This window comes from Arvicola amphibius, chromosome 10, assembly GCF_903992535.2.
Source record: "Arvicola amphibius chromosome 10, mArvAmp1.2, whole genome shotgun sequence".
NCBI classification, from domain to species: domain Eukaryota; kingdom Metazoa; phylum Chordata; class Mammalia; order Rodentia; family Cricetidae; genus Arvicola; species Arvicola amphibius.
Window position 1 is genome coordinate 94622333 of NC_052056.1, and position 27299 is coordinate 94649631.

General features: G+C 43.6%; 1 protein-coding gene and 1 non-coding gene across 8 annotated transcripts in view; one reads left to right on the forward strand and one right to left on the reverse strand.

Annotated features, from left to right (window-relative positions):
* Cux1 (cut like homeobox 1) overlaps nucleotides 1-27299 on the reverse strand; it is a 329866-nt gene that overhangs the window by 211658 nt on the left and 90909 nt on the right. The window lies entirely within an intron of this gene.
* Nucleotides 25916-26050, forward strand: LOC119825844. The gene has a single exon (XR_005287308.1). It is a non-coding gene; the product is annotated as a small nucleolar RNA U109 (small nucleolar RNA).

A 27299-nucleotide genomic window follows, 5' to 3' on the forward strand; every position in this document is an offset into this window, starting at 1 on the left:
TTGAACACATTGGCACAGGAGACCACTTACTAAATATAACCCCAGTAGCACAGACACTGAGAGAAATAATTAATAAATGGGACCTCTTAACTGAGAAGCTTCGGTAAAGCAAAGGATACGGTCCACGAGACAAAACGACAGCCTACAGAATGGGAAAAAAACTTCACCAACCCCACATCAGACAAAGGTCTGATCTCCAAAATATACAAAGAGCTCAAGAAATTGGTCATCAAAAGAACAGATAATCCAATAAAAAAAAAATGGAGTACAGACCTAAACAGAGAGCTCTAAACAGAGGAATCTAAAATGGCTGAAAGACACTTAAGGAAACGTTCAATATCCTTAGTCATCAGAGAAATGCAAATCAAAACAACTCTGAGATTCCATCTTACACCTGTAAGAATGGCCAAGATCAAAAACACTGATGACAACTTATGCTGGAGAGGTTGTGGGGTAAAGGGAACATTTCTGCATTACTGGTGGGAATGCAAGCTGGTACAACCCCTTTGGATGTCAGTGTGGCGATTTCTCAGAAAATTAGGAAACAACCTTCCTCAAGACCCAGAAATATCACTTTTGGGTATAAATCCAAAGGATGCTCAACCATGCAACAACGGCATGTGCTCAACCATGTTCATAGCATCATTTGTCACAGCCAGAAACTGGAAACAACCTAAATGCCCCTTTACTGAAAAATGGATGAGGAAAATGTGGTACATTTACACAATGGAGAACTACACAGCAGAAAAAAAATAACATCTTGAAAATTGCAGGCAAATGGATGGAGCTAGAAAACATCATTTTGAGGGAGGTAACCCAGACCCTAAAAGACAATTATCGTATATACTCACTCCTAAGTGGTTTTTAAACACAAAGCAAAAAAAAAAAAAAAAAAAAAAAAAAAAAAAAAAAAAAAAAAAAAAAAAAAAAAAAAAAAACCCAGCCTACAAATCACAATCCCAGAGAACCTAGACAACAATGAGGACTCAAATGAGACATACATGAATCTAATCTACGTGGGAAGTAGAAAAAGACAAAATCTCCTGAGTAAATTGGGAGCATGGAGACCTTGGGAGAGGGTTGAAGGGGAGGGAGAGACAGAGAGGGAAGCAAAGAAAACTGTAGAGCCAATAAAAATCAATTTAAAAAAATGAGTATCTTCTAGCCCAAAAATTCTCTTTATATGATCAGGTTCCTTAGGCCAGTCATGGGAACACATACTTGTATTCCCAGCACTCTGAATGCTGAGGTAGGAGGCCAATTAAGTTTGAGGTTAACCTGGGCTACATACTGAAATTGCCTTAAAATATACCCATACTCACCCAGAGAGAGGCGGGGGAGTCAGAGGGCAGGAAGAGGAAAACATATTAAGGGAATCTTTCTAAGTTTTCCTCAAAGTCACAGCTCCTTGGTAAGAAAAAGGACCTCACAATTAGTCCTGTGATTTAATGTCAGTCCCTTTGCAAAATCTATGCAAAACAAATGTCAGTCTTCCTTAGCTAAACCTGGAACAGGATAGGACAAATACAAGGAGCTTCACTACAATAAAACATCCCAGATAAATTACAATATAAAGATATTAAAAAAACCTTCAGGCACATAGTGAGTAACTTCAGTCTAGGGTGGAAGCCTGATACAAAACATCCCCTAAAATGCACTTTAAGGGTCTATGTGCCTGTGAAGCAGCTGTGCTACCTGGGGCATCTCCGTGTCAGTAAAACAGACTAACAACAATGCTATTCCGAAAAGGATTGCAAAATGAATCTAGTTATTGCCCTATAAAGAGGTAAGCGTGTAACTAGGCTTAAAAGGGTCCACACGTTGTGCCATGTTCAAACAGAAAATCTGTCCATGGTGAGATCCTAAAGAGAACATGTTCCCATTAATTAAACAATGAAAACAGCAGCCTCCCCAATCAAGCAGGAACAAACATGACAGGAAAGAATATACTTCTTGTACAAGGGGAAAGAGACATGCACACACAGAGGATGAAGCTGTGCACTCCACCTTCAATTTCATCAGTTTCAACAGAAATAATTAGAGGCTTGATGTGAGTTTCCTTCCCCGCCTGATTCACAGCACCCAAAAAAGCAGAAGGGTTTTGGCTGGTACTGAGGATGGGATATCCAGGGCTCTGTGTTCAAACCAGACAGATGCCCACGTTAGGGAAGAGTTATCTCTAATGAGAAAATGACCAGAAAGACAAATTATTTAGAGACTAGACCATAAAAAAAATCTACTATGGTATGAGGTGACAAGGGAATACAGAGCGGGCTGTATATAGAACAGATGAGGGAGTAAGAGGAAAGGCAGTCCAGAAATGATGCGAGTCATGCTTCCTAATTGTTATACTCTAAAACACACACACACACACACACACAGAGAGAGAGAGAGAGAGAGAGAGAGAGAGAGAGAGAGAGAGAGAGAGAGAGAGAGAGAGAGCTCTGTGTTTCCTTAAAGTAAAGATACCAGGGAGACTGAGGCAGGAGAATTACAAATGCAAGGCCTGCCTCAAGAACTTAATGAGAACTTGTACTCAAATAAAAACTTAAAAAGGCTAGAGATACAGTTTAGAGATGGTCTGCTTGCCTAGAACCCCCAGTGAGGAGCTGGGTACTATGGCTCAGTGGGACAGTGTTTGGCCAGCAAGCACAAGCTCCTAGGTTCAGCTCCCAGCTGACCTCCACCTTCTCCACTGACAAAGACCAAATAATAAAATTAAAAAATGGTATCTACTAGATATAAGGGCACCTGATCAAACGAAAATTAAAGCCTCCGTGCCACACAACAATAGCTTTTTAGGCTACCTGCCCACTCAATCAGGTCCTCGAGTTTTTCTGTCTTGTAATACTCTCCAAGTTTGCAGCTCCAACATGTCACTCAGGGTCTCAGTAAGCGCCCAGTTCACATGACATTTCCTTTCCACCTTTTCTTAGCTCCCCCGGGGTTTGCTGGACAGATTTTCCTTATCCAACATCCATCCAATTTCAATACCCACCCAATTTTAGTGTTTGTTTGTTTGTTTTGTTATACGCCCCTTCCCACCTCTGGGTTGTAAACTTCTGGAAGGACACTATTTTTATGTACAAACATTTGCATGTAACAAGGCTCAGCAACATAACCCCAACAGGAATGCCCCAGATGGATGTTTCAACAATAGGCTCCCTTTTCTTGGTTTTAGCATTTTTGAGCACTTTGCAAGGCACCACTCCATTGTATCAACTTTAAAAGACTGGATGCTAACACTGAGCATGGAATTACCCTCCACAAACCATAGTCAACACATAGCAGGTTGGGTTTCTGAAGGCCTAGAATCTGGCTCTGCTAACCTCTATTTCCCACTTTAGAATGTTGGGGGAGGGCTGGGGAAATAATAGCTCAGTCAGTAAAGTGCTTACCTTGCAAAAATCCAAGTTAAAAAAAAAAAGCTGGGTGTGGTAGACCACATTTGTGATCCCAGAGCTGGGGAGGCGGAGACAGGTGGATCCTTGCAGCTTACTAGTCAGCTGTTCTAGCCTCCTTTATAAGTTCCAGGCCAATGAGAGGCCCTGTCTTAGAAAGCTGGGTTGGTGAGATGGCTCTGCAAGTGAGACTGCTCGTTGTGCAAACTGAACAAGCCGAGTCTGGCCCTCAGAATCCATAATGGAAGGAGATAACTGACTTCTGAGAGTTGTTCTCTGATCTCTACATCATGTCATGTCACATTTATACTAGCTCACACATGCACACTACACATACCACACACATATACACAGACAGACACACAATCTTGTACTTACTAGCCCATGTCACACACCACTCAATATTTGCATGCATTGTGTGGTCCATAAAATTAGGCTGAGAAAACATCTGCAATTCTTATAGCAGGTCATATCATAATACTTTCTATGTCATTTTTTCAGGGTTGGGGGCTGTTGAGACATGGTCTTGCTATGTAGCCAAGATAGCATGGATCTTCCCATAGCAGTCTCGCAAGTTCTGTGATACAAGTGTATACAGCCCCGCTTGGCAGTTTTTTCTTGCTTTTAACAAACATTCCTGGAAAATAATTTCACTTACGTAATTTCAATGAATTAATCTGCCATACAAAAACATACTTCTTGGGACATTAGTTTGTTCCCCTTTTTGAATCCATTGTTCTTTGGCAATTACATGCATATATATGTGCATGTTGACATTTTTACCTCCTGCTTCCCTTTATCACCTCCCTCCTACTCAATCATTTTTTTTTTAGTGTGGGGAAAAGCACAGGACGCACATATTCTTGTTCACATAACATGCTGAATTTGTCCCCCTGAACACTGATTCTTAATCAGCAGGTCACAGAAATCTAAAGTTCATCAGGTATCCATTTTCAAAAGGGACTCAAGCAAACATCCACCTTTTAAAAGATCTCTGAGAGAAAAGTTGATTTGGAATCCATTTGAGTTTTTAAAAACTAACCTATGTGAACTGAATATACTATGAGTCAGATCCTAATCTGTGTATCTGGTGTCATTCCCCAACAAGTTAGTTGGCGCCAAATATAACCAGAATGCTTCTGCACAAGCTGAACCCAACACAGAAAAGGAAATTACCTCAGCCAGCATCAGTAGGCCAGTGTCACAAAGACCCTATAAACCTGCCTGCAGACAAGATGGGTGTGTTCACAGCGGTGCTATGAGCCTGAAGATAATACATTTCAAATGGGGGCTGCAGCATGTACCACGATAAGGAGGTGACGATGCTGACTTCTACCCACCATACTGGCTCTATTTTTCTCTCTACTTTTTTTTTCAGTGTTGAAATGGAGATTGAACTCAGGGTATCTTGCATGTTTGTTAGGCTTTCTTCTAGTGGCCACATCCTCAGGCCCCCACTTCAGGATTCTAGGCAGGCACTCTACTACTGAGCCACACCCCAGCTTCTTTTGCTGGAGGATTCTAGGCAAGGCACTGGAAAACTTTATTTTAAAATCTTCTAAGTTGAAGTATTTCTGTGCAATTCACCTTCTATTTGGTGAGAGTACAGTTCACAACATCATGGGAGACAGTGAAGCGTGTAACTTGCTGCTTGTCATTGCCAGGCAAGGTCACAATTGATAGATTCAAGTGTGCGCCATCTGAAAACAGCTATGTGGCAAGACATGAAATATCTATGTCACAGTGTTTTCTCATCAATAATGAATATAAAATAGTACCAGTGTGCACCATGAGTCTGCTATATATAGTAAAAAGCTGGAGGCGTGGCTCAGTGGTAGGGTTCCTGCCTAAAATCTCCTAATGAGGGGCTGAGGACATAGCTTAATGATAGAGCACTGTTTAGACTCCAGCAGGTGGTACAAAACCCAGGGAAGAAACCCTTCTTGTGTCACATTGGCTATTGAGCCCAGCAAGTAACAAGGATAGGAGTAATAAAATAATTTCAATGGTCACCATTTATAAAACCCTCATTTTGAGTCACAATTTGAAATGTTTTCCCCCCAAGTTGCCCACAATCAAGAATCTAAAAAATTTAGGCTACACTGAACATAGACAGCATGAAAAGGTAGATACAAAATGCTCCTCAGGTATTCCAACACCACAGTGATATGATGTGTGTGTGTGTGTGTGTGTGTCTGTGTGTCTGTGTGTGTGTCTGTGTGTGTGTCTGTGTCCATCCTTGAACATGTGCCAAGGAAAGATGCTAACTGTTCTGTTCTAATCATGCTCTGCCTTATTCCTTCAAGACAGGGGCGTCCTGTACCTGGAGCTAGGTATGGTAGCTCCACTAACAAGCCCCAGAGACCCTCCTATTTGCTCCACCCCTCACAACACTGAGATATGCATGTCAAGGTTCTGTATTTTACGTGAGTGCTGGAGATCCAAACTTAGGTCTTCTTGCTTACACAGATACGGCTTTTATCCACTGAGCTATCTCTTTAGCGCCCAGCAGGTGACTCCTACAAGCAAAAGCTGGGCGTCCACTTGACTACTTGATGTTGTGAGACAAAACAGGAGACCCACAGTCGCCGGCACCCTGGCACCAGGCTGAGCCTCAGCCTACAGTCCAGATAATCTGTATTTGGTTCATGATGTAAACCTGGAACATCTTACTCTTTCACATTTAGTGCCCTAGTTTAAACCATCGTTACTCACCACTCTGTATATTCACTTGGAAACTCAGAGGTGGTGTAGCCCACTCCCACATCTTTTACTAAAGGAAAAAGTAGGTGAACTTCACTTGGATGGTATAAAATTCCCCAAAGATCTTCCCAAAGGGGGCAAACCCACAGAGCAACTCTGTAATTTTACTAAGAAGACTGAACAAAAACACAGAGAGTTTTCTTCAGGCATCTTTCTGCAAGAAGTGTCTGGTTATGAAAACCAGCCTTGTACTTACAGCTTCCCCACTGCACCAAATGTGATCTCAGCTGCCTTTATTTATTACCTATCTGATGGGGAGGGGGACGGGGGAGAAGAAAATTTCCTGTTCCTTTCCTAACAAGATGAGTCACAATTTCCAAACATCAATCAATCCCTGAGTCAGAGTGGAGTAAGAAGAGGAAACGGCTGCAAGGCCTCCCACCATGAGCACTTCTCAGAACCATGGAAAATCAGGAACCCCCGAGTTGCTGACTCCACTTCCCCACTCCTCCTCACACCGGGACACACAGCATGTGGACCACAGACCACAATCAGGCACAAGAGCTCACAACGCAGTTCTTCTGCTTCCCCAAGTACTAACAGCATTAATATTAGTCATATTCAGCATGCACTTTGGTGGTTGCAAAAACACAGAGGTGGAGACAATGCCCAACTGCAGAGCCCACATGCAAAGTTGAAAGCCTGCAGGTAGTATACATGACGACTGTAGAGTGTAGACAAGGAAACCAACAGATCAGGATAGGTGGTTAGGGCTCCATAAATACTGTTGGGTTGACACCTCCACATAGAAGTTGGTGACAGCAGCAGGGACTCAACAACACATACAATAACTACTAGGGGAGAAACATTCCAGGACACCAGAGTCGGCCTCAACACAGTGGCTGGTGAGAGAGAGAAGCTAGAAGCCTGCTCTGGTAACTGTGTAAGTAGGGATGAGTATGTACACCAAGGAAGGGTCACCAAACGTAGTCTATAGAGGGTCAGATAATAAGCCACATTGGTCACAAGGAATCTGCGGTAAAGAAGCATCAGGGGACTATCAGGGGGCAAATGAGCATAAGTGGATTCCAATCAAATTTTATTTTTGCTTTGTTTCTTGAGAAAGGATCTCACTATGTTGAGCTGGCTGATCTAGAACTCAGAGATCCTCCTGCTTCTGTCTCCCTAATGTTAATTAGCCACATTTCAGTGTGGGATGAGGAACAAGTACAAGAGATGATAGATGGTAGTCTTTTTTTTTTTTTTTGAGACAGGGTTTCCCTGTAGTTTCTAGAGCCTATCCTAGAACTAGCTCTTGTAGACCAGGCTGGCCTCGAACTCAGAGATCCACCTGCCTCTGCCTCCCGAGTGCTGGGATTAAAGGCGTGCGTCACCACCGCCCGGCCAAAAGCAACTGTGATTTTTTTTTTTTTTTGGTTTTTCGAGACAGGGTTTCTCTGTGGCTTTGGAGCCTGTCCTGGAACTAGCTCTTGTAGACCAGGCTGGTCTCGAACTCACAGAGATCCGCCTGCCTCTGCCTCCCGAGTGCTGGGATTAAAGGCGTGCGCCACCACCGCCTGGCTAGATGGTAGTCTTGTATCACGCTTGAAACCACATAAATCTACATACATCAGTGTGGTAAAAAGTGGAACTGTGGTTCTGCACCCCACATCTGGTGTATGTAATGCTGGGAACGGAGTCCAGGGCTTTATGCATGCTAGCCAAACACTCTACCACTCAATCGCAGTCTCAGCCTACACCATAGCAGTTCTAAGATCAGGGATTTGAAATCAATTTTGAGATCTGGGAAGACAGTGTGTGTCAGGTAGGGGCAGCTCACAAATGACTGTAATTTCATCCAGCACCAAAGGAACTAACATTTTCTTTTGGCCTCCATGGCACTCCCACATATGTGGTTTATATTCATGCAAACATGCATATACATTCAAATAGTAAGTAAAGACAGGTTCTCATGTATCCCATGCTGACTTTGAATTCTCTATGTAACAGGGCTCATTCTAAACCCCTATTCCCCCTGCCTCCATCTCTGGAGTACTAGGATCACTGGCTGTAAGCCACTATTCCATTTTAGGCAGTACTAGGAGTAGAGCCCAGAGTTTTGAACATTCTAGACAAGTGCTCTCCAATTATTTATCCATTTTCAAACATGGAGGTTACTCTTAGTTCTCAACCACTTAGGCAGCAAAATGTATAGCTGTGGGTGATAGTTTCCCAGGCCTGCTTCAGGGCTATGTGGGAGAAGAAAGAAAAAACCATGACTCAAGTCTCTGAGAGTCTGAGATGGCAATTAAGTGAGGAGGATGCAGAAGTGTAGGCAAAACGTGGAAGAAAATATCTGGGGTCCAAGAGAAGAGCCAATTGGTTGTCAGATCTTGTGGAGCTATGGTCAATCCCCTCAAGATCACTTTCAGGACAGGACAGGGCAGACATATTTCCCAATCCTAAGCTCCAGGACACCAGCCCAGGAGAGTCCTGACTTCTTGAAAGGACCCATCTGCCTCTAAAGGGATCTGGGTACTCCTGCTTCCTTTTCCTCCCAGAAATCCCACCCTCAAGGGCTATGCTGGTAGACTACTGCTGGGGAGAAAAAGAAAGCCCCTTGCCTTACCTCCTAATAAGTTGTTACTACGATGGGCCAGAGAGATGGCTCAGTCAATTAAATGCTTGTCCTGCAAGCACGAGGGCCTGGGCTTAGAACCAGATAGCCATGTAAAAAGCCCCAGTGTGGTGGTACATGCCTGGGGTTCACTAGCCAGCCAGTCTGCCTAGCCTGCTTGTCAAGTCTTGGGCTTGTGATACACTCTGTCTCAAAAATACAAGGTGGATACCATCTGAGCACCAACACTGAGGTTAGCTTCTGGCCTCCATATGTATACACACATGGATACAGATGTTATCACTTTCAAAATCTCAGATATACTCAGAATATTACCATGAAACTCAGAGGAGGGGGTTAAATAACATAATGACCAGTATTTCCCAGATAATCTATTTGGGAAAAGACACTGTATAGATTTGTTTATTTGGTTTGATTTGGCTTTTTGCTCTCTGAGGTGTAGAGATGAAACTCAGTGCTTCTGGAACACCTAGTGTGTGTGGTGCAGGGGACTGAAGTGAGGACTCCATGTGTGCATAAAGCATTCTATCAACTGAGCCTTAGCCCCCTCAACTTCAATGCTCACTTTTGTAAGTGCTTTACTACTGAACTACACCCCCAGCCGTTACCCAGATGGATGTTTTAATTTTCACTCCGCTGTGCACTGAGATTTTTATAAAATATATTGAAAATGCCATTTGGATGTCACTGGAATGTCACATTGCTATAAACGTTTCTCTACACCTCCTCCAAGTCTCCACACTGATCTCAACACACCAAGGCTATTGTCCTTTGATTGTGTCCTGACATCCTGATACTACGACTCTTGCAGTGGCCCTTACTGGGCCTCTTGAAGTTTCTCTGCTGTTAACGGACCAAAAACCATACTACCCAATCTCAAGTGCCATTAAGCAAGGGAACCCAGCAGGTGGCTCCAATGAACCACAACAGCTTGAGTCAATGATGGTCGCCTGGGGTCACAGATCTGCAGTCCCTGGGGATTTGAATGGCCCAAAGAAACGGAGAAAGGGGCAAGGAAAGTCTCCGTTTCCATAAAGAAAGCAGAAAACTTTAGTACTAAAAAGAAACCCAAAGAGGCTGAGGAGATGGCTCAGTACAGAAGAGTGCCCATGACATAAGTATGACGGAGGACCTGAGTTCAAGTTCCTATCATCCGTGTGAAAAGCCAGGTGTGGCTGAATATGCATCTGTAACCCCAGGCCTAGAGGACAAAGATAGGGAGACTTGTGGGGGCTTGCTGGTTGCTAGTTGAGATCAGGGTTCAGTGAGAAACACTAGTTCAAGAGAATAGGGTAGAGAGTGATAGATAGATCAGGACACCTGACATCCTCCTCTAGATTCTGCATGTAGACAAGTGTGCAAAGCGGTACATACTCCAGATTGGCCTTGAATTTGCTATATACCCATGTATGACCTTTAACCATTATCCTCCTGCCTCCAAGTGCTGGGGTCACAGTCACATGGCACTAACCCAGTTTATGTGGCACTGAATATGGAACCCAGGACTTATACAAGTCAGTCAAGTACTCTACAGACAGAGTTACATCCCTAACCCTACATCCTTTAACTTAAATGTTCACTTTTATTGCAGAACTCCAAGGCACTGAGCTCTCTATGAAAACCTGACTTCTGATGTGTGGAGGGCACCAAAGCAAAACGGGTTGCTCACTCCATCAGAACAGACTTGCGCTTGCCTCTTAAGAGATGTAATTGCAAATCATTTCAGAAAGTGCACAACAACTAATTGTTGTTATAATACCAAGTTTACATAGCCCAAATAATGAACAAATATCACCATGTAATAGAACAGTACAAAAATGGTAATTTGACTATGGAAAGTTGGAACTTGCCATTTCAAATTAGCAGAAGCTGTGAAGTGGGCATTACTGACAATGTGAATATAGTAATTGGGGCTGATTTCTTGGCGCCTGGCCGAATCTGGCTGCCTGGCGTCCTGCGAGTTAATTATAGCTCTGTTAGCAGAGCACGTAACAGGGAACACTTGCAGTGATGGAGATAAACCCAGCACAGGTCTCTGCACACCAGGCTGGAAATAAGGGCGCTGGCTAAAGACTAGAAACCAACTGATCAGCTTCCACCTTAAAAAACCATATACATGTATGGTTTGGAGTAACAACTTCCAAACCTCCAGAAGCCCTTGCTAAGGCACTATCTCCTTTGCCAGCAGCAAGACACTGCTGTGGTGTGACTAAGGAAGTCATTTCAGGCCATATCCAAAGATATTTTGCTTGTGGCTTTAAAGTTTTCTTTTAAAACAATCCAGAAATCAAAATAGGTGATCCCATCCAAATTAGTTCTCTGTTCAGACTGAGCCAATTATTTCACTGAGGGTTTCTGAATAACCAAGCTGGTTAGAATAGTTCATACCTACAACTCCTAGTACTCAGGAGGCTGAAGCAAGAGGATTTCCACAAATTTAAGGCCAATCAAGGCAACAGAATAAGACCCTATTTCAAAAAAAAAAAAAAAAAAAAGGAAGGGAACTGGGGATATAGCTCAGTTAATAGAGTGCTTCCCTAGCATATACAAAGTCTTAGGTTCCACCTCCAGCACAACATACATACTCCATGTTTAGGGGGTGAGGCAGGAAGATCATAAGTTCAAGCTCATCCTCTACTACATAGCAAGTTCAAGACCAGCACAGGACATAAGACTGTCTCAAAAATGGGAGGGGAAAATGGAAGAAGGAAGGGGGAAAGAGAAGGGAGTGGGAGAAGATCTTTCTTTTGGCTAATCTGAGGAGTCTTGACTGCGTACCTGAGGCTCTGAGATAGCATTCTTTGCATTCCTGAGTCTGTCATCTCCAGCATACCAACATGCCTCCACATTTTGAAGGCTTTCTTCGAAAACAAGCCAGTGCCTCCTGTGGACTCCTACTTTACACAAACTGGGACATGCTCAGAACTTTGAGCAAGGCTCAGCCTAGAACCAGACATATTCTCCCACTTGTAGCCCTGGGTTCAGACCTGTGTATCCTGTCCCTTTCCTACACTCAGGATGTAGCACCCTGGGCAAGTCAGGCTCCCTGGACATCCTGCCAGGGATTCCACTTTCACTAATAACCTATCCCCGATACCTGGCACAGATTCTGGCAGAGAGATTCCCTGTTTGACAAACAATTTCCCAAAATCCTTGTGTAGCTGTAAATAAATAGGAAGAACTCCTAACTGTAACTGATAAAATGAAATGAACAGGGAATTCAGTGGCAACTAAAATACTATTCTCCCTTCCTGGCAATAAACCATGAACTGGGCTCAACAGTACTGAGTTTGGACCAGTGCAATGGTGCCTTTCTATTCTTGTGTCTGGGCATCTGGTCTCAGCTCTGGGTACCAAGAAACAGCAGGCTATGGCTAAGCCTTCCTTACCTCAAGATCAGCTCCAGGAAGCAGGCAGTGATCGCATACCTTGGAGACCCTGAGACCTTTAAAGGAGAGCAGTGGCACACAGGCTTTTCAAGTAGTAATGGAAATAGTAACCCCATATGCCCTCTGGGAAACCTGCAAATTCTATGCTGGGTTGGTGGGTCCTAAAAACAGAGTGCCGAAAAATAAAAAAATAAAACAAGAGCTAGGTGTGTAGCTCAGTGGTGGAGTGCCTACCTTCTAGGCAAGTGTCCTACCACAGAGCCATACTTCCAGCCCTTCACTGGCAGATTCTAGGCAAGTAGTCTATAACCGAGCTACATCCCCAGCCTTCTTTAACTTTTATTTGTAATAGACTCTCACTAAGTCATCCAGGAAGGCCTGAACTCTCAATCCTCCTGCCCAATCTTCTGAGTAGTTGGAATTGTCTGTCAAAAAAAAAAAAAAAAAAAAAAAAAAAAGCTGGGGTACTAGTATATACCTGTAACTTCAATAACCTCAACACTTGCAAGGTTGAGGATCAGGAATCAAGGTTAACCTTGGTTACATGGAGAGTTCAAGGCCAGCCAGAGTTACATGAGAACTTGTCTTTTTTTTTTTAAAGAGTAAATTACATTTAGAACTTAGCCAACAAGCCGGGCGGTGGTGGCGCACGCCTTTAATCCCAGCACTCGGGAGGCAGAGGCAGGCGGATCTCTGAGTTCAAGGCCAGCCTGGTCTACAAGAGCTAGTTCCAGGACAGGCTCTAGAAACTACAGGGAAACCCTGTCTCGAAAAACAAAAAAAAAAAAAAAAAAAAAAAAAAAGAACTTAGCCAACAATCAAAGACATTGTCATAACCAAAACCTCACAGAAAAGGACACTGTTGAGACTTATTTCTGTTACTTCTGGCAAGATTATTCTTCTTGCTCTGAGTGATGCTGAGCCTGAGTCCTTACTGTGTATCGTGCTTGTGACACTTGACACTGCAAAGCACTCACATGGGAGAAAACATGAAGGCTGCCCCGTGGGTACCTGTGGAAGGGCTGGGCAGCCAAATGAGCAGAGAAACCTTACTGCTGACTTAGTTGGACACGAAGAGTTCACCTTCCTTCTTCAATGTAAGCCTTTATCAAGATTAGGAGAGGGGGCCTCCACCAGGCACCTCCATGCAGAATATGATGCGGCACTGAACACAGACACTTCCTCTTTATTCATCATGATCAGTTGTAGGAAGAGCAGATTCCCAACTGAGCGAATGAGGCATGGAAAAGCTAAGGTGACCCACCAGCAGTCAATAAAGCAACGCTGTGTTCCCCTGGAACTGCCCCTTCTACACCAGCAGCTAAGCGCTAGAGGAGAGGATGCAATTGGGAGCAGGGGTCATCAAGTTGCTTTCAGCTTGAGGAGAAGGTGGTACTGTCTCATGCTGGTTCTGCTCAACAAGAGGCTTTGGACTCAGAACTGCTGGCTGGCCAAGAAAAAAGGAGAACAAGGAGGGGAAACCCTAAGCAAGCACATTGGAGGGAGACATGCTGCTCACTTTCTGCCCAAAGTCAGGAGACTGGCAGGGGATGGGGCAACAGCATGTCTCCTTTCTGTAGCCAGCTAGCAGGGGTAGGAGTGGGGTGGAACTACTGTTGAAGTGCACTTTGTTTGAAATAACACTGAGGACAAGGTGTCAGCGAAACACACACCTGCAGAAACTGGGCCTCTCAGAATGAGAAGTCAAAAAAACTTTTGTTCCGTTTCACTTGTTTTATGAAAGCAAGTCTATGTCCCAGTGTCTCTGCATTACAGACAGCCGGTCTCCCCACTGGGAATGTTACAGTGCTGGCCCTGACACTCCACCCTGCATGCTTTGGGAGTAGTCTTTTTCTCCCTGAGTCATACTTTTCTGGACCCCTTCCAGCCCTCAAGCTAAACCTGTAATACCCTAAAAAGGTAGATGAGCAGTGCTTCTAGGATTGAAGTCTTTCTCCACCTACTGGAACAGAAGGTGGGGATGTTTCTACCCTAATGCAAAAACAGACCCAGGAGACAATGTACTGGCATGTTTGATAATTTTGAAGTAAAAACAGTGTGTGTTGGGAGGTGGGGTAGGGTAGAGAGAATAGGAAGGAACCCTTTCCCTTGTTTGTGGTTTAACAAGCCGTTCCTAGTGTTTTCTGTTCTTTTAAGGCTTGCAAGCAGCTCTGGAGCTTAGCCATGCAAATACTCCTCAGAACCCATAGATACATCTGCAAACTCCAGAGGGGTAATTTAAAGTATAGAATTTGGGCTAGCAAGTTGGCTCAATCTGTAAAGGCACTTGCCACCAAGTCTGACACAGAAGAGAACTAGCACTCCAAAGTTGTTGACTGACACATGCACACAGCAGCAAGCATGTACACACACACACACACACACACACACACACACACACACACACAAATGTAATAAAAAATTAAAATAAAATAAAAATTAAAAATTCCCCAAAGGATGTATCTGGGGTGGGGGGCAGGGGACTCTTATTGGGTAAAGTGCTTTGCTAAAACCTATGGTAGGCATACTTATAACCCCAGTGACAGGAAGGCAGAAATAGGCAGATCCTTGGGATATGATGGTCTAGTCAAAACAGTGAGCTCCAAATTCAGTGAGAAACTTTGCCAAAAAAAAAAAAAAAAAAAAAAGGTAGAGATCAACTGAGAAAAACACTGACATCAATCTCTGACCTCCACATGCACTTACATATATATAAACCCAAACCAAATGCACACATGCATGCACACAATTTTTCCTCTATTCTATCTTTAATACTGTCTCCAGAAACTGTAAGAGAAGCCCTATATTCTCCAGAGAACCCACCCACCTCTGAGCAGGGCTCCCACTGGAGATGTGTCCCAGGACAGAAAGGAAGGCCAGCCCATGCATGTTTGGGAGGCAAATAGCATAGCACTACATAGTCACTCAGTTAGACCGCTGCACTAGAAGTAGGAAGAGAGAGGCTCCACGGGGCATTTGGGCCTCCTTCCCAAGAACCAGAGAGAGGGCCAGTCCTACAGCCTGTCCAGGCTAAGGCTCCACTGGGCCCCAGGCTGATATGAACAAGCTGCCCCGCTGGCTGCTTCCATGGAAACAAGGTCAGGCTGGCAATAACAAGGCCCAGCTTTAAAAAGAGCCACCTGCCTCCAGGAAGCCAGGCACATTGCCCTTTCCCTTCTGACTTTTCAAATCTTCAGTATGAAAACAAAACAGGGAGCAGTAGACCATGAGAGATATTGGACCCTTACAGATGAGTCTTGACCCACTAACAAGATATTAATGGCTGTGTGGCTCTGAGGAAGAATTACCCTACTCTGAGTACGAGTCTGCTCTTGAAGAACAAGACAAGGTGGGTTACTAATGCTGAGACAGCTGTGATAGCTTCAGCTATTTAGGAGCACTCTTGGACCAAGGAGGGGTCAATCAGAAATATATGGATAATGGCATACAGAAAGCACCAAGTACACATGGAGCATCAATGTACTGAATCATGGACTTGGGCGGGGGGGGGGCATATGAGATGTTCCAACTTTCCCAACGCTCAGAAGCTTTAGAGAAAACACATACCGAGCCTTGGTGAGTGGAGAAATTCAGTGAGGATGTAAAGAAATTTGAGAGGAGATCTAAAAGACCAAGGTCACAGCAAGCACAGGACCTGGTTTCGCAGGCACTATGGTCCTCTTCTGCCCTGTCCCCATAAGAGCAGGGACAGCACCTGACCTGTCACTGGATGCCTTTCTCTGGACAATAATACGCAAACCATCTCCCCTCATGACACGAGAGAAACAAGTCAGGTTTACCCACACAAAACCCTCACCCTTCATGAAAACAGTTCACACTCAAGTGAGTATACTTGGGCCATGTTACCAGAGAAGCCTAGCCCTACCATTAGCCCATCAGGTCACTAAGTGGTGGAGGATAGATGGCTTTTATCAGGCTGGGGTATAGAGGATGGAGGATGGGGATTCTGAGATAAATACAATTTAACTCATCATTCCGGGGCAAGTGAGATGGTTCAGTGGGTATAGGCAGTTTTCCCCAAGCGTGAAGACCTAAGTTTGATACTCAGAATCTACATGGTAGGAGTGTGCTAACTCTAAAAATTTGTCCTCTGACCTCCACATTTGAGCTACAGCACATGTGTGCTCCCCTCCAACACCCCCAAATAAACAAACAAAATTGTAAAATGTATCACTCCCCATGGCTGGGCATGATACACACACCTATAACTGAAGCACTCAGGAAGGTGAGGCAGGAGAATGGTAAGTTCCAGACCAACCTGGCTTACATAATGGGAGTTCACAAAAATGCTATATTGCTGAACCATGTCCCTCACTGACAAGATTCTAGGCAGGTGATGTATTATTAAGCTATATCCCCTGCCCTATGGCTCACTCCACCCACGTTCCTGTGGGTACCAGCAGCAGCCAGCCAGAATACTGACTAGGGAACGCAATGCAAGTGCAGCAGGGCCTCCTGCATCCATGTACCTTCTTCATCTTTAGTCCAGTCTGCTTCCCCACTGCCACTTAGATGCCTTTACCGCTGTACTGTACTTGTTAGCCTGTGTCACAGACAGACACACACACACGGGTGGGGGAGTGAGAGAGAAGGAGAGAGAGAGAGAGAGAGAGAGAGAGAGAGAGAGAGAGAGAGAGAGAGAGAGAGAGAGAGAGAGAGAGAGAGAGAGAGAGAGAGAGAGAGAGCGCCAGCCTTTTCTTCCCTCAGAGCAGCGCTGATGCTTACTCCTCTCCTTGTAAAAAACACACAGCAAATCCTGCTGTACTTTGGCTGTGGCTGACTTGAAAAAAACCACCAGTTTGCTTTGGAAAAGAAGTAGAAGGGAAATCTGGAAGGAGTCTTTGGATCGATAAACACCTCCGGCCTCCCTTCCCCAGCCTCTGGCACAGCATTTTCCCCTGCTGGAAGCACTTTCTGGGACATGATTATGAGTCTCAAGAACAGGGAACCAGTGGCCTGGGGACAGGGAATGGAGAATGAATGACCAGAAGGTGCATTAGCAGTGGGAAGAAAATGCCATAACATGTTGTTTCTCTGAAACAAGCAGCAATGAGATTGTCCTAGCTTGGCTCAATGGTGCATTGCACACTTACCATGAAGGCATTTCTCTTATTGACTGATACACAGGGTCTCAGCATGTAGCTCAGGCTGGCCTTAACCTTGCTATGTAGTCCAGGCTGTCCTTGTCTTGATCTTCTTGCCACTCTAGTGCTGGAATTACAAGTATATGTCATCACACCTCACTGAAGTGTGCATGTGTGTATACACATTCGTGTGTGTGTGTGTGTGTGTGTGTGTGTGTGTGTGTGTGTGTGTGTGAACACTCATGCTTTAGTATAGAGTTTAGAGGACCACTTCAGGTGTTAAAATGGGGTCTCTTGTTATGTGGCCCTGCATATAACAGGCTGATCCCAGAGTTTCTAGACTTTCTCCTGTCTCCCTGTCCCATCTTTCAAAGCAACGTAGGGATTACAGGTGTGTGCTGCCACACCCTGCTTTTATGTGAGTTCTGGGATTGAATGCAGGTCCTCGTGCTTCTGTAGCTCTCTCTTTACCCACCAAACTGTCTCCCCACCCTGTTGTTTTGTTTTTCTGAGGCGGGGTATTCCCATGTAGCTTTCCACTTGCCATGTTCCTGCCTCAACTTCCCGGTAATGACTTTCTTCTTAAAGTGCTTGGTTTTCCTTGCTATTTCATCAACAAAGGTGTTTATTCTGGCTGCACTGCTTGGAAAACATTCATTTGAATTAAAACGTGTCTTTTTTAGAAGTTTTGGGGGCATATGTTTGTAATTCCAGCACTAGGGTGGCAGGAAGATCAAAACCTCAAAAATAGCCTGGACTACATAGCAAGGTAAGTCCAGACTGAGCTACATGCTGAGACCCTGTGTATCAATAAAAGGAAAAAAAGAAAAAAGAAAAACAGTCAGCACATACAAAGACTTTAATCCAACCCCTAGAATTGCTAAACGAACCAAAACAATGCACAAAGCAAAAACTCAAGTAAGCTATCTCTAAAATAAAAAAAGACTGTCAATGTTTTTAATGAATAACTTTGGCAGGAGGCAGTCAAAAACAGATTTTCCCATTTCTATCTACCCTATCATGCAACCTGACCTGTAGGTAGGTTAGAGGGACCAGGATAATTCTGAATGTACCTGAAACAGGTCCATTATTGGTTTGGTGTTTTGTTTTGTTTCCTTGAGACACAGTCTTACCTAGTCTAACCTGGAGTCCTTCATCCTCCTGACTCAGCCTCCCAAGTGCCATGATGGCAAATGTGCACCACTGAGCCAAGCTAGGACAATCTCAGGAACAAGTAAGTACATTTGTTTTTCAGAGTGAAGAGGGTGTGATTATAGGAAGGCTTCTTAGGCCAAGAGCCTAAGCACGAATTATCATTCTCTAAATGGGCCCTGGGATCTCAATAGCTGAGAGGCAGGCTAAATATGAATACATCATTAACCAACCAGGGAGTAGGGGACAAGTGGGAGGACCACCAAAACAAAGCAGACTTCCTCCATAAACATAAACAGCTTTTAATGACCCTTAAGTTACTTTTTAAACTTTTTACACAAGAAAAGTGGGAATTATTATTATTAAAATCAGTAAAACGCTAAAGTTTTTCTAAGTTATGGTTGGAAGACATAATGTTTTGGGGTTTGGTTTTGTTTTCCAGGGCTGGAGACGGAACCTGGAGCAGAGCAGATACTCTACTGTGGACTATCCCTTCAGCCCCTTACTGGGGGATTCTAAGACAAACGCTCTCCTGAGCTATGTCCTCAGTCCACAACGGTTATTTTCCAAAGCTTGGTTAAAAATTACAAAGTCTTAGCTGGAGTCGGATGGCACATGCCTACAATCTTAGCACTCAGAAGGCAGAGGTCATCTTTTGATTCCTTAGGAATTTGGGCCCAAACTGGGAGGAATTTGAGACAAAGGGAGGGAGGGAGTAAGGGAAGCAAAAACAGGAAGGAAGAGGAAGGCAGGAAAAATGAGAAGGAAGAAAGGAAGAAAAGAAGGCAGGGAGAGAGAAAGGAAAAGAAGGAAATGTTTTGAAGGTGGAACACAATTATATGAATAAACCTTGAATGTTTTTATTTCTGTTTAAAACACACATATGTACGTCCATACATCAGTGAGTAGAATCAATGAATGTTATATTCATCTTTAATTTGTAACTGAAACTGTCACCAACAGTCAAGAAATTTTAAAGCTGTTAAATGAGGACAGTGGATCCTTTCTCCTTTCTAGCACTGGGAGTGGCGACATAAGGGAGGTGCACACATGCCACGGTGTGCACCTGTGGCAGTCAGAAGACAGCTTTGTGGAGTCAGTTCTCTCCTTTGTGTACACACACAGCTCAATCCCAGCACAACAGGGGAATCTCTGAGTTCAAGGTCAGGCTGGTCTACAGAGTGAGTTTCAGAACAGCCAAGGATACACAGAGAAACCCTGTTTAAAAAAACACCCAAGAATATTTTTTTTAAAGAAATGCTAAATGAGAAACTTCTTTCTTTCTCTTTCTTGTGGGTACTGAAGGTGTCACTTGGGCCTCACCAATGCAGGTGTTCTACCATAAAGCTGAGCTACAGCCCAGTCCTTCTGCTAAAAACAACACTGTAATTGGCCTTCCTGAGTTCTCCAGTCCAGCCTTGAAATCTTGATCTCCCACCTCAACATCCCAAGTAGCTTCATGTACCACCATGCCTAACTACATGTGTAGATTTTTCTTAAATTTTATTTTTTAGTTGGGAGAGGGGTACATGCCACAGGAAAAGTGTGATGATCCACTACGGTTTCTCGTGGTTGAATTTAATTCATTAGGTTTACATGGCAAATACTTTTACCTGTCCAACCATCCTCCTGGCTCAGGTTTTTAGTCTTCTATTCAAAGGGAAGCATATTGAAAGTTATATTATTAATACAATCTTAATATCACAATCATTCTTTTATCAATTTTAATTTTAAAAGAAACCATAAAGTCCATTAAGAAGTTCATAACAGTTGATAGTATTTATCTTGATATTGTTTATCTAAGAAAAATGCAAATACCCAGTTCCAAATTATCATTATTTTTTAAAATTCAAATTCAGGACGAAGGAGATGACTCATCAGGTAAACGTGCTTGACATCCAAGTCTGATGACCTGAATTCAATCTTCAGAATCCACAGTGAAAGGAAAGAAACAATCTCAGAATGTTCTCTGACCTCCACATGCACACTGTGGCATATGTGCACACAATAATAATATATTCAATTATTTAAAAACCCAGTTCACTATTAAAGCAAAAAACAAACAAACAAAAAACTAAAATGTCCACTTAATCATAAATACAAAGGCTCTGTAATTCTTTTCAGTACCCCCACAACCTCTAGAACAACGCCTGCCAACTAAAACACCTACTATGAATTTAGTAATGGGTTACACAAACATAAATTACAAGGCCAGACATTTTAAAAGGGAAAAAGGTGATTTATTGGCGCACTGGAGACACGGCAGGATAGAAGCACTATTTCAATTTTCCACACAGTCCTCAATGCTGCAGATGTGCTAATGCAAAAAGAATTTCAGAGTGAAACGGCTCTCAGCTCCCCGTTCCTTCCATATCAATTCCTTTACTTAAAAAGGCTGGCTGGCATTCCCACACTTACATTCAAGACAATGAGAATACATGCTCAAGCGCTTTTATCTGACTATAAGTACAAATGTATTTGCTCAAACAGGGGAGAAAGGGAAGGGGGGGGGAAGATGGGGGAATTAGTTTTCAAAATCTTCTTTCAGTAACAAGAAAATATGACTGTAAGTCAGCTGGAAGGAGCGACTATGACCTGCCCTGATCATGTTTTCACTTCCCCTCTGGATCCTCATATACTTATTTGCTGGTCACTTCTTCTGGAGTCATGTCATTAAAAGAAACAATATTTTTCTTTTACAAAGTGATCATTTAAATCATAAGCAAAGAGCAAGGGAAAGATGGTTCAGTGGGTAAAGTTGCTTGCTGACAAACCTGACTACCTAAGTTCCACCTCTGGGACACAGGGTGGAAGGCCTGCTTCATACAAGTTGTTCTCTGACCTCTACATAAATGCCATGGTGTGCATACATGCATGTATATACACAAGGAAACTTTAAAATGTAATAAATAAATGAATGAATAAATGGTAGTGAAATGCTGATTGTGGGATGTTTATATACAAAATAAATAATATTCTTGTCTTCAACTTTTAATTCAAGGCAATAGACGCCAACATACCCACACACATCTCAGATTAGGTCAAGGGAACAGTAAGGGCCGAGTGCACATCATACACATGAGAAATATTTATGTTTCCTTGCTTTGCCAGTAGCTTTCAGTTTCACAAATGTATCTTGTAAGACCCAAAAAACTGGCTAACTGAGCTTCTCCCCAGGAGCTTAAAAATATTGCATAATGAAATGTGTTTTAAAATGCAGAAGTGTTTTTCTGTGCAGCTAGCACATGTACATATGTATATGAGTATGTACTACACAGTTCCCAGATCTTTTGATTATGTGAACACACCTGACCTAAGGGAAGCAGGCTTCACCCAACCCCATATTTCACACAAACCAAACAGCCAATAGACAGTAATGGCTCTCAGCTACTGATGACCTGCACCAAAGATGAAGAGACACTCCATCTTCCTCAGGAAACTGTCAGTGGTAGGAGGCTCAGAGCTGACCTTTCACCCTGTCTTAATCACAGCCACCTATGATAACAGAGTGGGGTTTATTTTTATGCTCTGCTCCAGATGAAAATGATCAATCCTTCAATTCTGACTACTTTGTATCTACGCAATGAGCTGCTTAAGTGAAGGCCGTGTAAGTTTTCATTAGTCCCCTGGGCCCTACATGGAATTACACTCACCTAAGAATATGATCTGCAATAACACTATCAAAATGCTGAACACTTCATTGAGTCTGTCCAAATCTACAAACTAAAAGAAATCCTAATAAAAAAAATCATTTAAATTTTCACTTAAAAGGTAGAAATTTTCAAAGCCAGGCACTTTGGACCCACAGACCTAACATTTCAGCTACTTGAGAGGCTGAGGCAGGAGGATTGCAATTTTAAAGTCAGCTGTCTACAGAATGAGTTCAGTCCAAGACTAGCCTTGCAACTTAATGAGAAGTAGCAAATGACAGACTACTTACTTACCAAGTGTGCATGTGTTCAAGCCTGGGAGGAAGAGGAGAAAATAGAACTGGTGGCCAGAAGGGGTGGGGATTTAGCTCAGTGGTAAACCACTTATCTAGTATTCTGTCCCCAGAACAAAAAAGAAAATAAACAAGACTTTTCAAAATGAAACTGGGAAAAAGATTCTGTAAGCGGCACAGCAAAAGAAGGAAGACCCAGACACAGTGCACCTAGCACTGAAGAATGTAGGGCACAGGATGTCTGTAGAATATCAGACTCACCAATGACATGAAAAACATTGGAAGCATCAAAACAGTTCGTGGATGGGACAATCCAGGAGCATTGATGAGGAATGTGGTGGTTGATAAAGGACAAAGAAGTCAGAGACAGCTTCCTGGAGGCAGGTAGACTGAATAGTTAGTCACTGGTTATGGAGAACAAGGAGCTCTAAGAGAAAAAGGGAAACTGAGACCATACCTACCACCAACCACAGGAGAATGCCCAGGACTAGGGCAGAAAGCAAAAGCCAGCATTACAGAAGGAGCCCAGGATGTGCCCTGGTGATATCTGCACAGAGCAGCATTCCAAAATAAGATCCAGAACAGCTGGGCTATAGCTCAAGACGGTAGGATACTTACCTAAGCAAGACCTGGGTTCCATGCCCTGAACCACAGAAACCCAGTGGCAATGTGTGCCTATAATCCCAACACTCAGGATGAAGAAGAAGGAGAAGGAGGAGAAGGAGAGAAGGAGAGAAGGAGAGAAGGAGAAGGAGAAGGAAGAAGAAAGAAGGAGGAGGAGGGGAGGAAGAAGAAGAAGAAGAAGAAGAGGAGGAGGAGGAGGAGGAGGAGGAGGAGGAGGAGGAGGAGGAGGAGGAGTTCCACGTGACAGACAGTACAGTGGTAGGCAAGGGGACAATACAAACCTTGGTCTGGGAGAAGTCCTAAGGCAAACTCTCCAGAGAATTCAGACTGGAAACATCAGGGCACGACAAGTCAACAAATGGTCCAATAGGGAATGTAAGCAAAAGATGTCAGCAGGAAAAACAGAAGAAGAAACTGTGAACAGGCACTCACAGCAGAAGACAGTTTGCCAGTCAAGAGACAGAAGGAAATATGAATACACAAGGTTTCAGCCCACACTCATCTAATGAGCACAACTCGGGTAATGGAGAAAACCAGCAAGATACTGTTAGATGAAAAGGCTTTCAGAGCAGAAACGCACCCTGTATCTTAGAAATGCAATGCTCCCATAGTGTAACATGGAAGCTAGTAAAGGAAGAACTTACCTCATCTGCCCCACAGCTGGGTCTCCTTGCAGTAGTTAAGCTACCAAGAAAGATGCACTATCTAAGCACACTTGGTGCTAGTAGACCCTCTTTACAGCATCCTGCATGCGGTCAGCAGAGATTATAGGAGGGTTCCAAAGAGCCTGATATGGGCAGTGGTGGTGTATACATTAATCCTAGCACACAGGAAGCAGAAGCAGGCAAATCTCTATGAGTTTGAGGCCAGTCTAGTATGCAGAGCTAGTTCCAGAATAGCCAAGGCCACACAAAGAAACCCTGTCTCAACTCCCCCTCCCCACACACACACAACAACACCTCCACCAAAAAAAGAAGCATGAGCCAAAGGGTCTGATAGGCTAACTCGGGAACTTCTCAAATATGAAGTGGGGGGGGGGGGGGGGGGAGGTGGCAAAAGGATGGGCAGATAAGGCCATAAGAATCAGTTCCAACACTCCTCTAAGTGCACAGGCACGCTTATGTGCTAAGAAGCAGGCAGGGAAAGGTGGTGGCGTTGGTCCAGGCAGCTTCAGCAGTAGGAGGCGGCTCTGGAGATTCATCCCACAAGGCAGCTGGCTCTGTGCACCCGGAAGGTGGCTGTGGGCTGCAAGACTGTGGAAGCACTCCCCAGAGACCTGCACTGGCACAGACCTACAGAAGGCTTGCCTAGATGTGTGTCTCCCACCAGCTTTGTTGGTTTGAGTAGGACACACAAAGCAAGTTAATGTCTTTTCTGGGTCTCAATTTTTCTCTGCCTGAATAAAACACTACACTTACTGCAGAGGCATAGACTTAAGAGTGGATGGAGACAGGCAGAATAGTGTACACCTGTAATCTCAGCACTCGTAGATGGAGGCAGGTTGGTAATTCAAGATCATCCTTGGCTACATAATGAGTCTGAGGCCAGTGTGAGCTACATAAGACTCTGTCATTTAAAAAAAAATGGAAAAGAGCTATATAAACAGATAGCCCTCAATAAATGTCAACTACTATTATAAGATATTCCTGTCATATCCCTCAAGCTACCAGGAACAAGAAAGTAAGAAATTCCTGGTGAACTCATGGTTCTCACACATAACAGGGTCTCTGAAAAGATCTTCAAATGCATACAAGATTACAGAAAAGGGAAAAACCCAAAGAGAGCTTACCATGAATGTTATGGAGAAAGACAGACAAGGATGGAAGGAGCCTGCAGAGAGAGACAGGCAGCAGAAGCTAGTGTGTTCTCCGCATGCTCTGAGCAGTTAGTTGGCAGAGGTAAAATTACAGATAAATTACTTGACCATTTAAAATCTTTCAAATGCAAGGTGATGGGCTTGATCAGGCTACAAACCAAGTCAGAAGCAGCAGAGCTAGAATGAAGCCCCAAGAGTTCTGATTTCCATCTAAAGACTCCTTTAGGAACAATAACTAGACCATGGCTACTAACTCACCCGCTATGAATTAATTAGTCTGTCAATTGGGCCTGGACTGTCCCTCATAGGGTCAATTTTTATAGAGCTCAGGTTTGTGAGTTAAGACCAAAAACCAATACTGGCCAATAACACTAACCCAAACATATCCTACCACCCCACACATCTATAAGACCTATACTCTTGGAATGCTAAGGCAAGGGGATTGCAGGTTCAAGGCCAGCCTCAACGATAATTCAAGAACTTGCCTCAGAATGAAAATTTAAAAAAAGGTAGAACACTTGCTTAGAATTCCCCAGCAAGATGGGGGTGTGGCTCATGAGTACGATAGCTGCCTAGAATCCTCCCGTGAAGGGCTGGGAATTAGTGGAAGAATGTTTGCCTGGCATTCAGGAAGCCCTGGGTTTCATCCCTAGTATTCAAAATAAATAAGTAAGATAAAATAGAATCTACCCCTGAACTCAGTGTCTTCCCTCAAAGTTATATCCAACACAAGCACACAGCTTCAATTACTTTGCCATATTATTCTTGACATGTTTCAACCAAGCATCTGGGACCATCAGTCCCATTTCTCCATAAGAACCAGAGGTCACCATCAAAACTCTAGTCCACGTAAATCTCTTTACAATCCTTTCCTTTTCACAGCTGTTAAATGCTTGGCTAATTTGTCCATGATACTTAAAATAGCTCACTAGAAATGCCAGACACATTGGAGGAAGCGACACACAGCTCAGGAAGGAAGAGGCTGCCGGTTCTAAGGGCTCTTCAGTGAGAGCTGGGGCCCTCATCTGTTGTTCACATAAAGAGTATATGGTGGTGGGACCATGGGTGGCCCTGCTGCTTGAAAGCAGGCATAACAGAGACACTGAGAGATTAACTCTTCATGGGTCACTTAAGAATTCTTCCGTTGCATGTGGATATGTCTGCCCCTCTTTGCTTTGGGAGTAGGAATGTAGCCATAACATGCTACATTGATCAAGGCGTTCTCAGGGCTACCAGCCTTACAGTAGAAGTTGAATAGTAGTATATTTCTCCTACATTAAAAAAGAATTCTTCCGATGTCTAAAATATACATTCAGTAGCAACCCCTGATCTTTTGAAAGATGGGATCTAATGTCTTTCTGTTTAACACAGTAGGCCTTTACTTAAAGTTGAAGGACCCCACTGACAAACAACCCACCCAAATTCACCAACAGTGGCTTCAGAATTTCTATTGCTGGCTGTGGGTTTATGTGTTTGGACTTAGGGATGGTAAAAAAAAAAGGGGGGGGGGTACTTTCATTCTTAGATTAAAAAAAAAAAACTCAGTTCCTCCAAGGTCCTTATCCACCCACACTACTGAATTATCCTGTGTTTTTGTTTAACTAGGCAGGTGCTTTACCACTAAGTAATATCCCCAGCACAGTCTATTCCTGAAACAGATTCTCACCAACTTGCCCAGGCTGGTTTTAAAGTCCTAATTCTCTTGCCTCAGCATCTGCAGTGCCTGGGATGAGAGACCTAAGCTACCAGGCCAGGCTCTGTTTCAGTGTCTATACCATCTGAAGCTACTTTGTGCACCATTTGTTTAGTGGCCATGATTTGCCTGCTCCTGTTGGTAGCTGGAGCCTTCTCTATACCTTCCAGCTCCAGAAAGAACTCAGGGCTATTTTTAGAGGGGGCAAGGGACTTAAAGTATTTGGTGAGCACTTACTACATGTTTTACACACTAAATCACTTTACCAGCCAGCAAATGCGTGTCAGAGGCAGAGCACTCCTAATCCAAACATCTGAAGCCTTAAATCCTCTGACATGCTCCAAACATTGTAAGTTTTGGAGATCTATGGATTTTAGATTAGGGATGGGCAACTGATGAAGGTCTACAGAAATATTCACCAATCTAAAGAAGAAAAAAAAACCTCCCAAATCCAAAACACTTATTATACCCAACACGTGCTGGGTGAGAGCCGCTCAACCTGTATCAGTCAGACTATAGGAAAGGGGCACAAAATTTGGAACGGTGAGGAACTTTGCTAAGGGTCAAAAACCTGGACATCTGCAACACCTAGTCTGAGAGCAGGCATTTATCTTTCAAGAAAATTGGAAATAGGCAAAGAATAGTTCTGCAGATGAAAGCCCCTGCAACAGAGACCACAGTGTGTGGGCGGGGAAGACTGGACTAGTAGTGCTCACGCATGCTTACTTAGAACCCCTGGACCCCTCTGTTCTTCAGGACTGCTTCGTGCCCTCCCAAACCTCTCACAGACTCTTTCTGAAACAAGGAAGAATACTGTGGCTTGAGCTGCACCAGA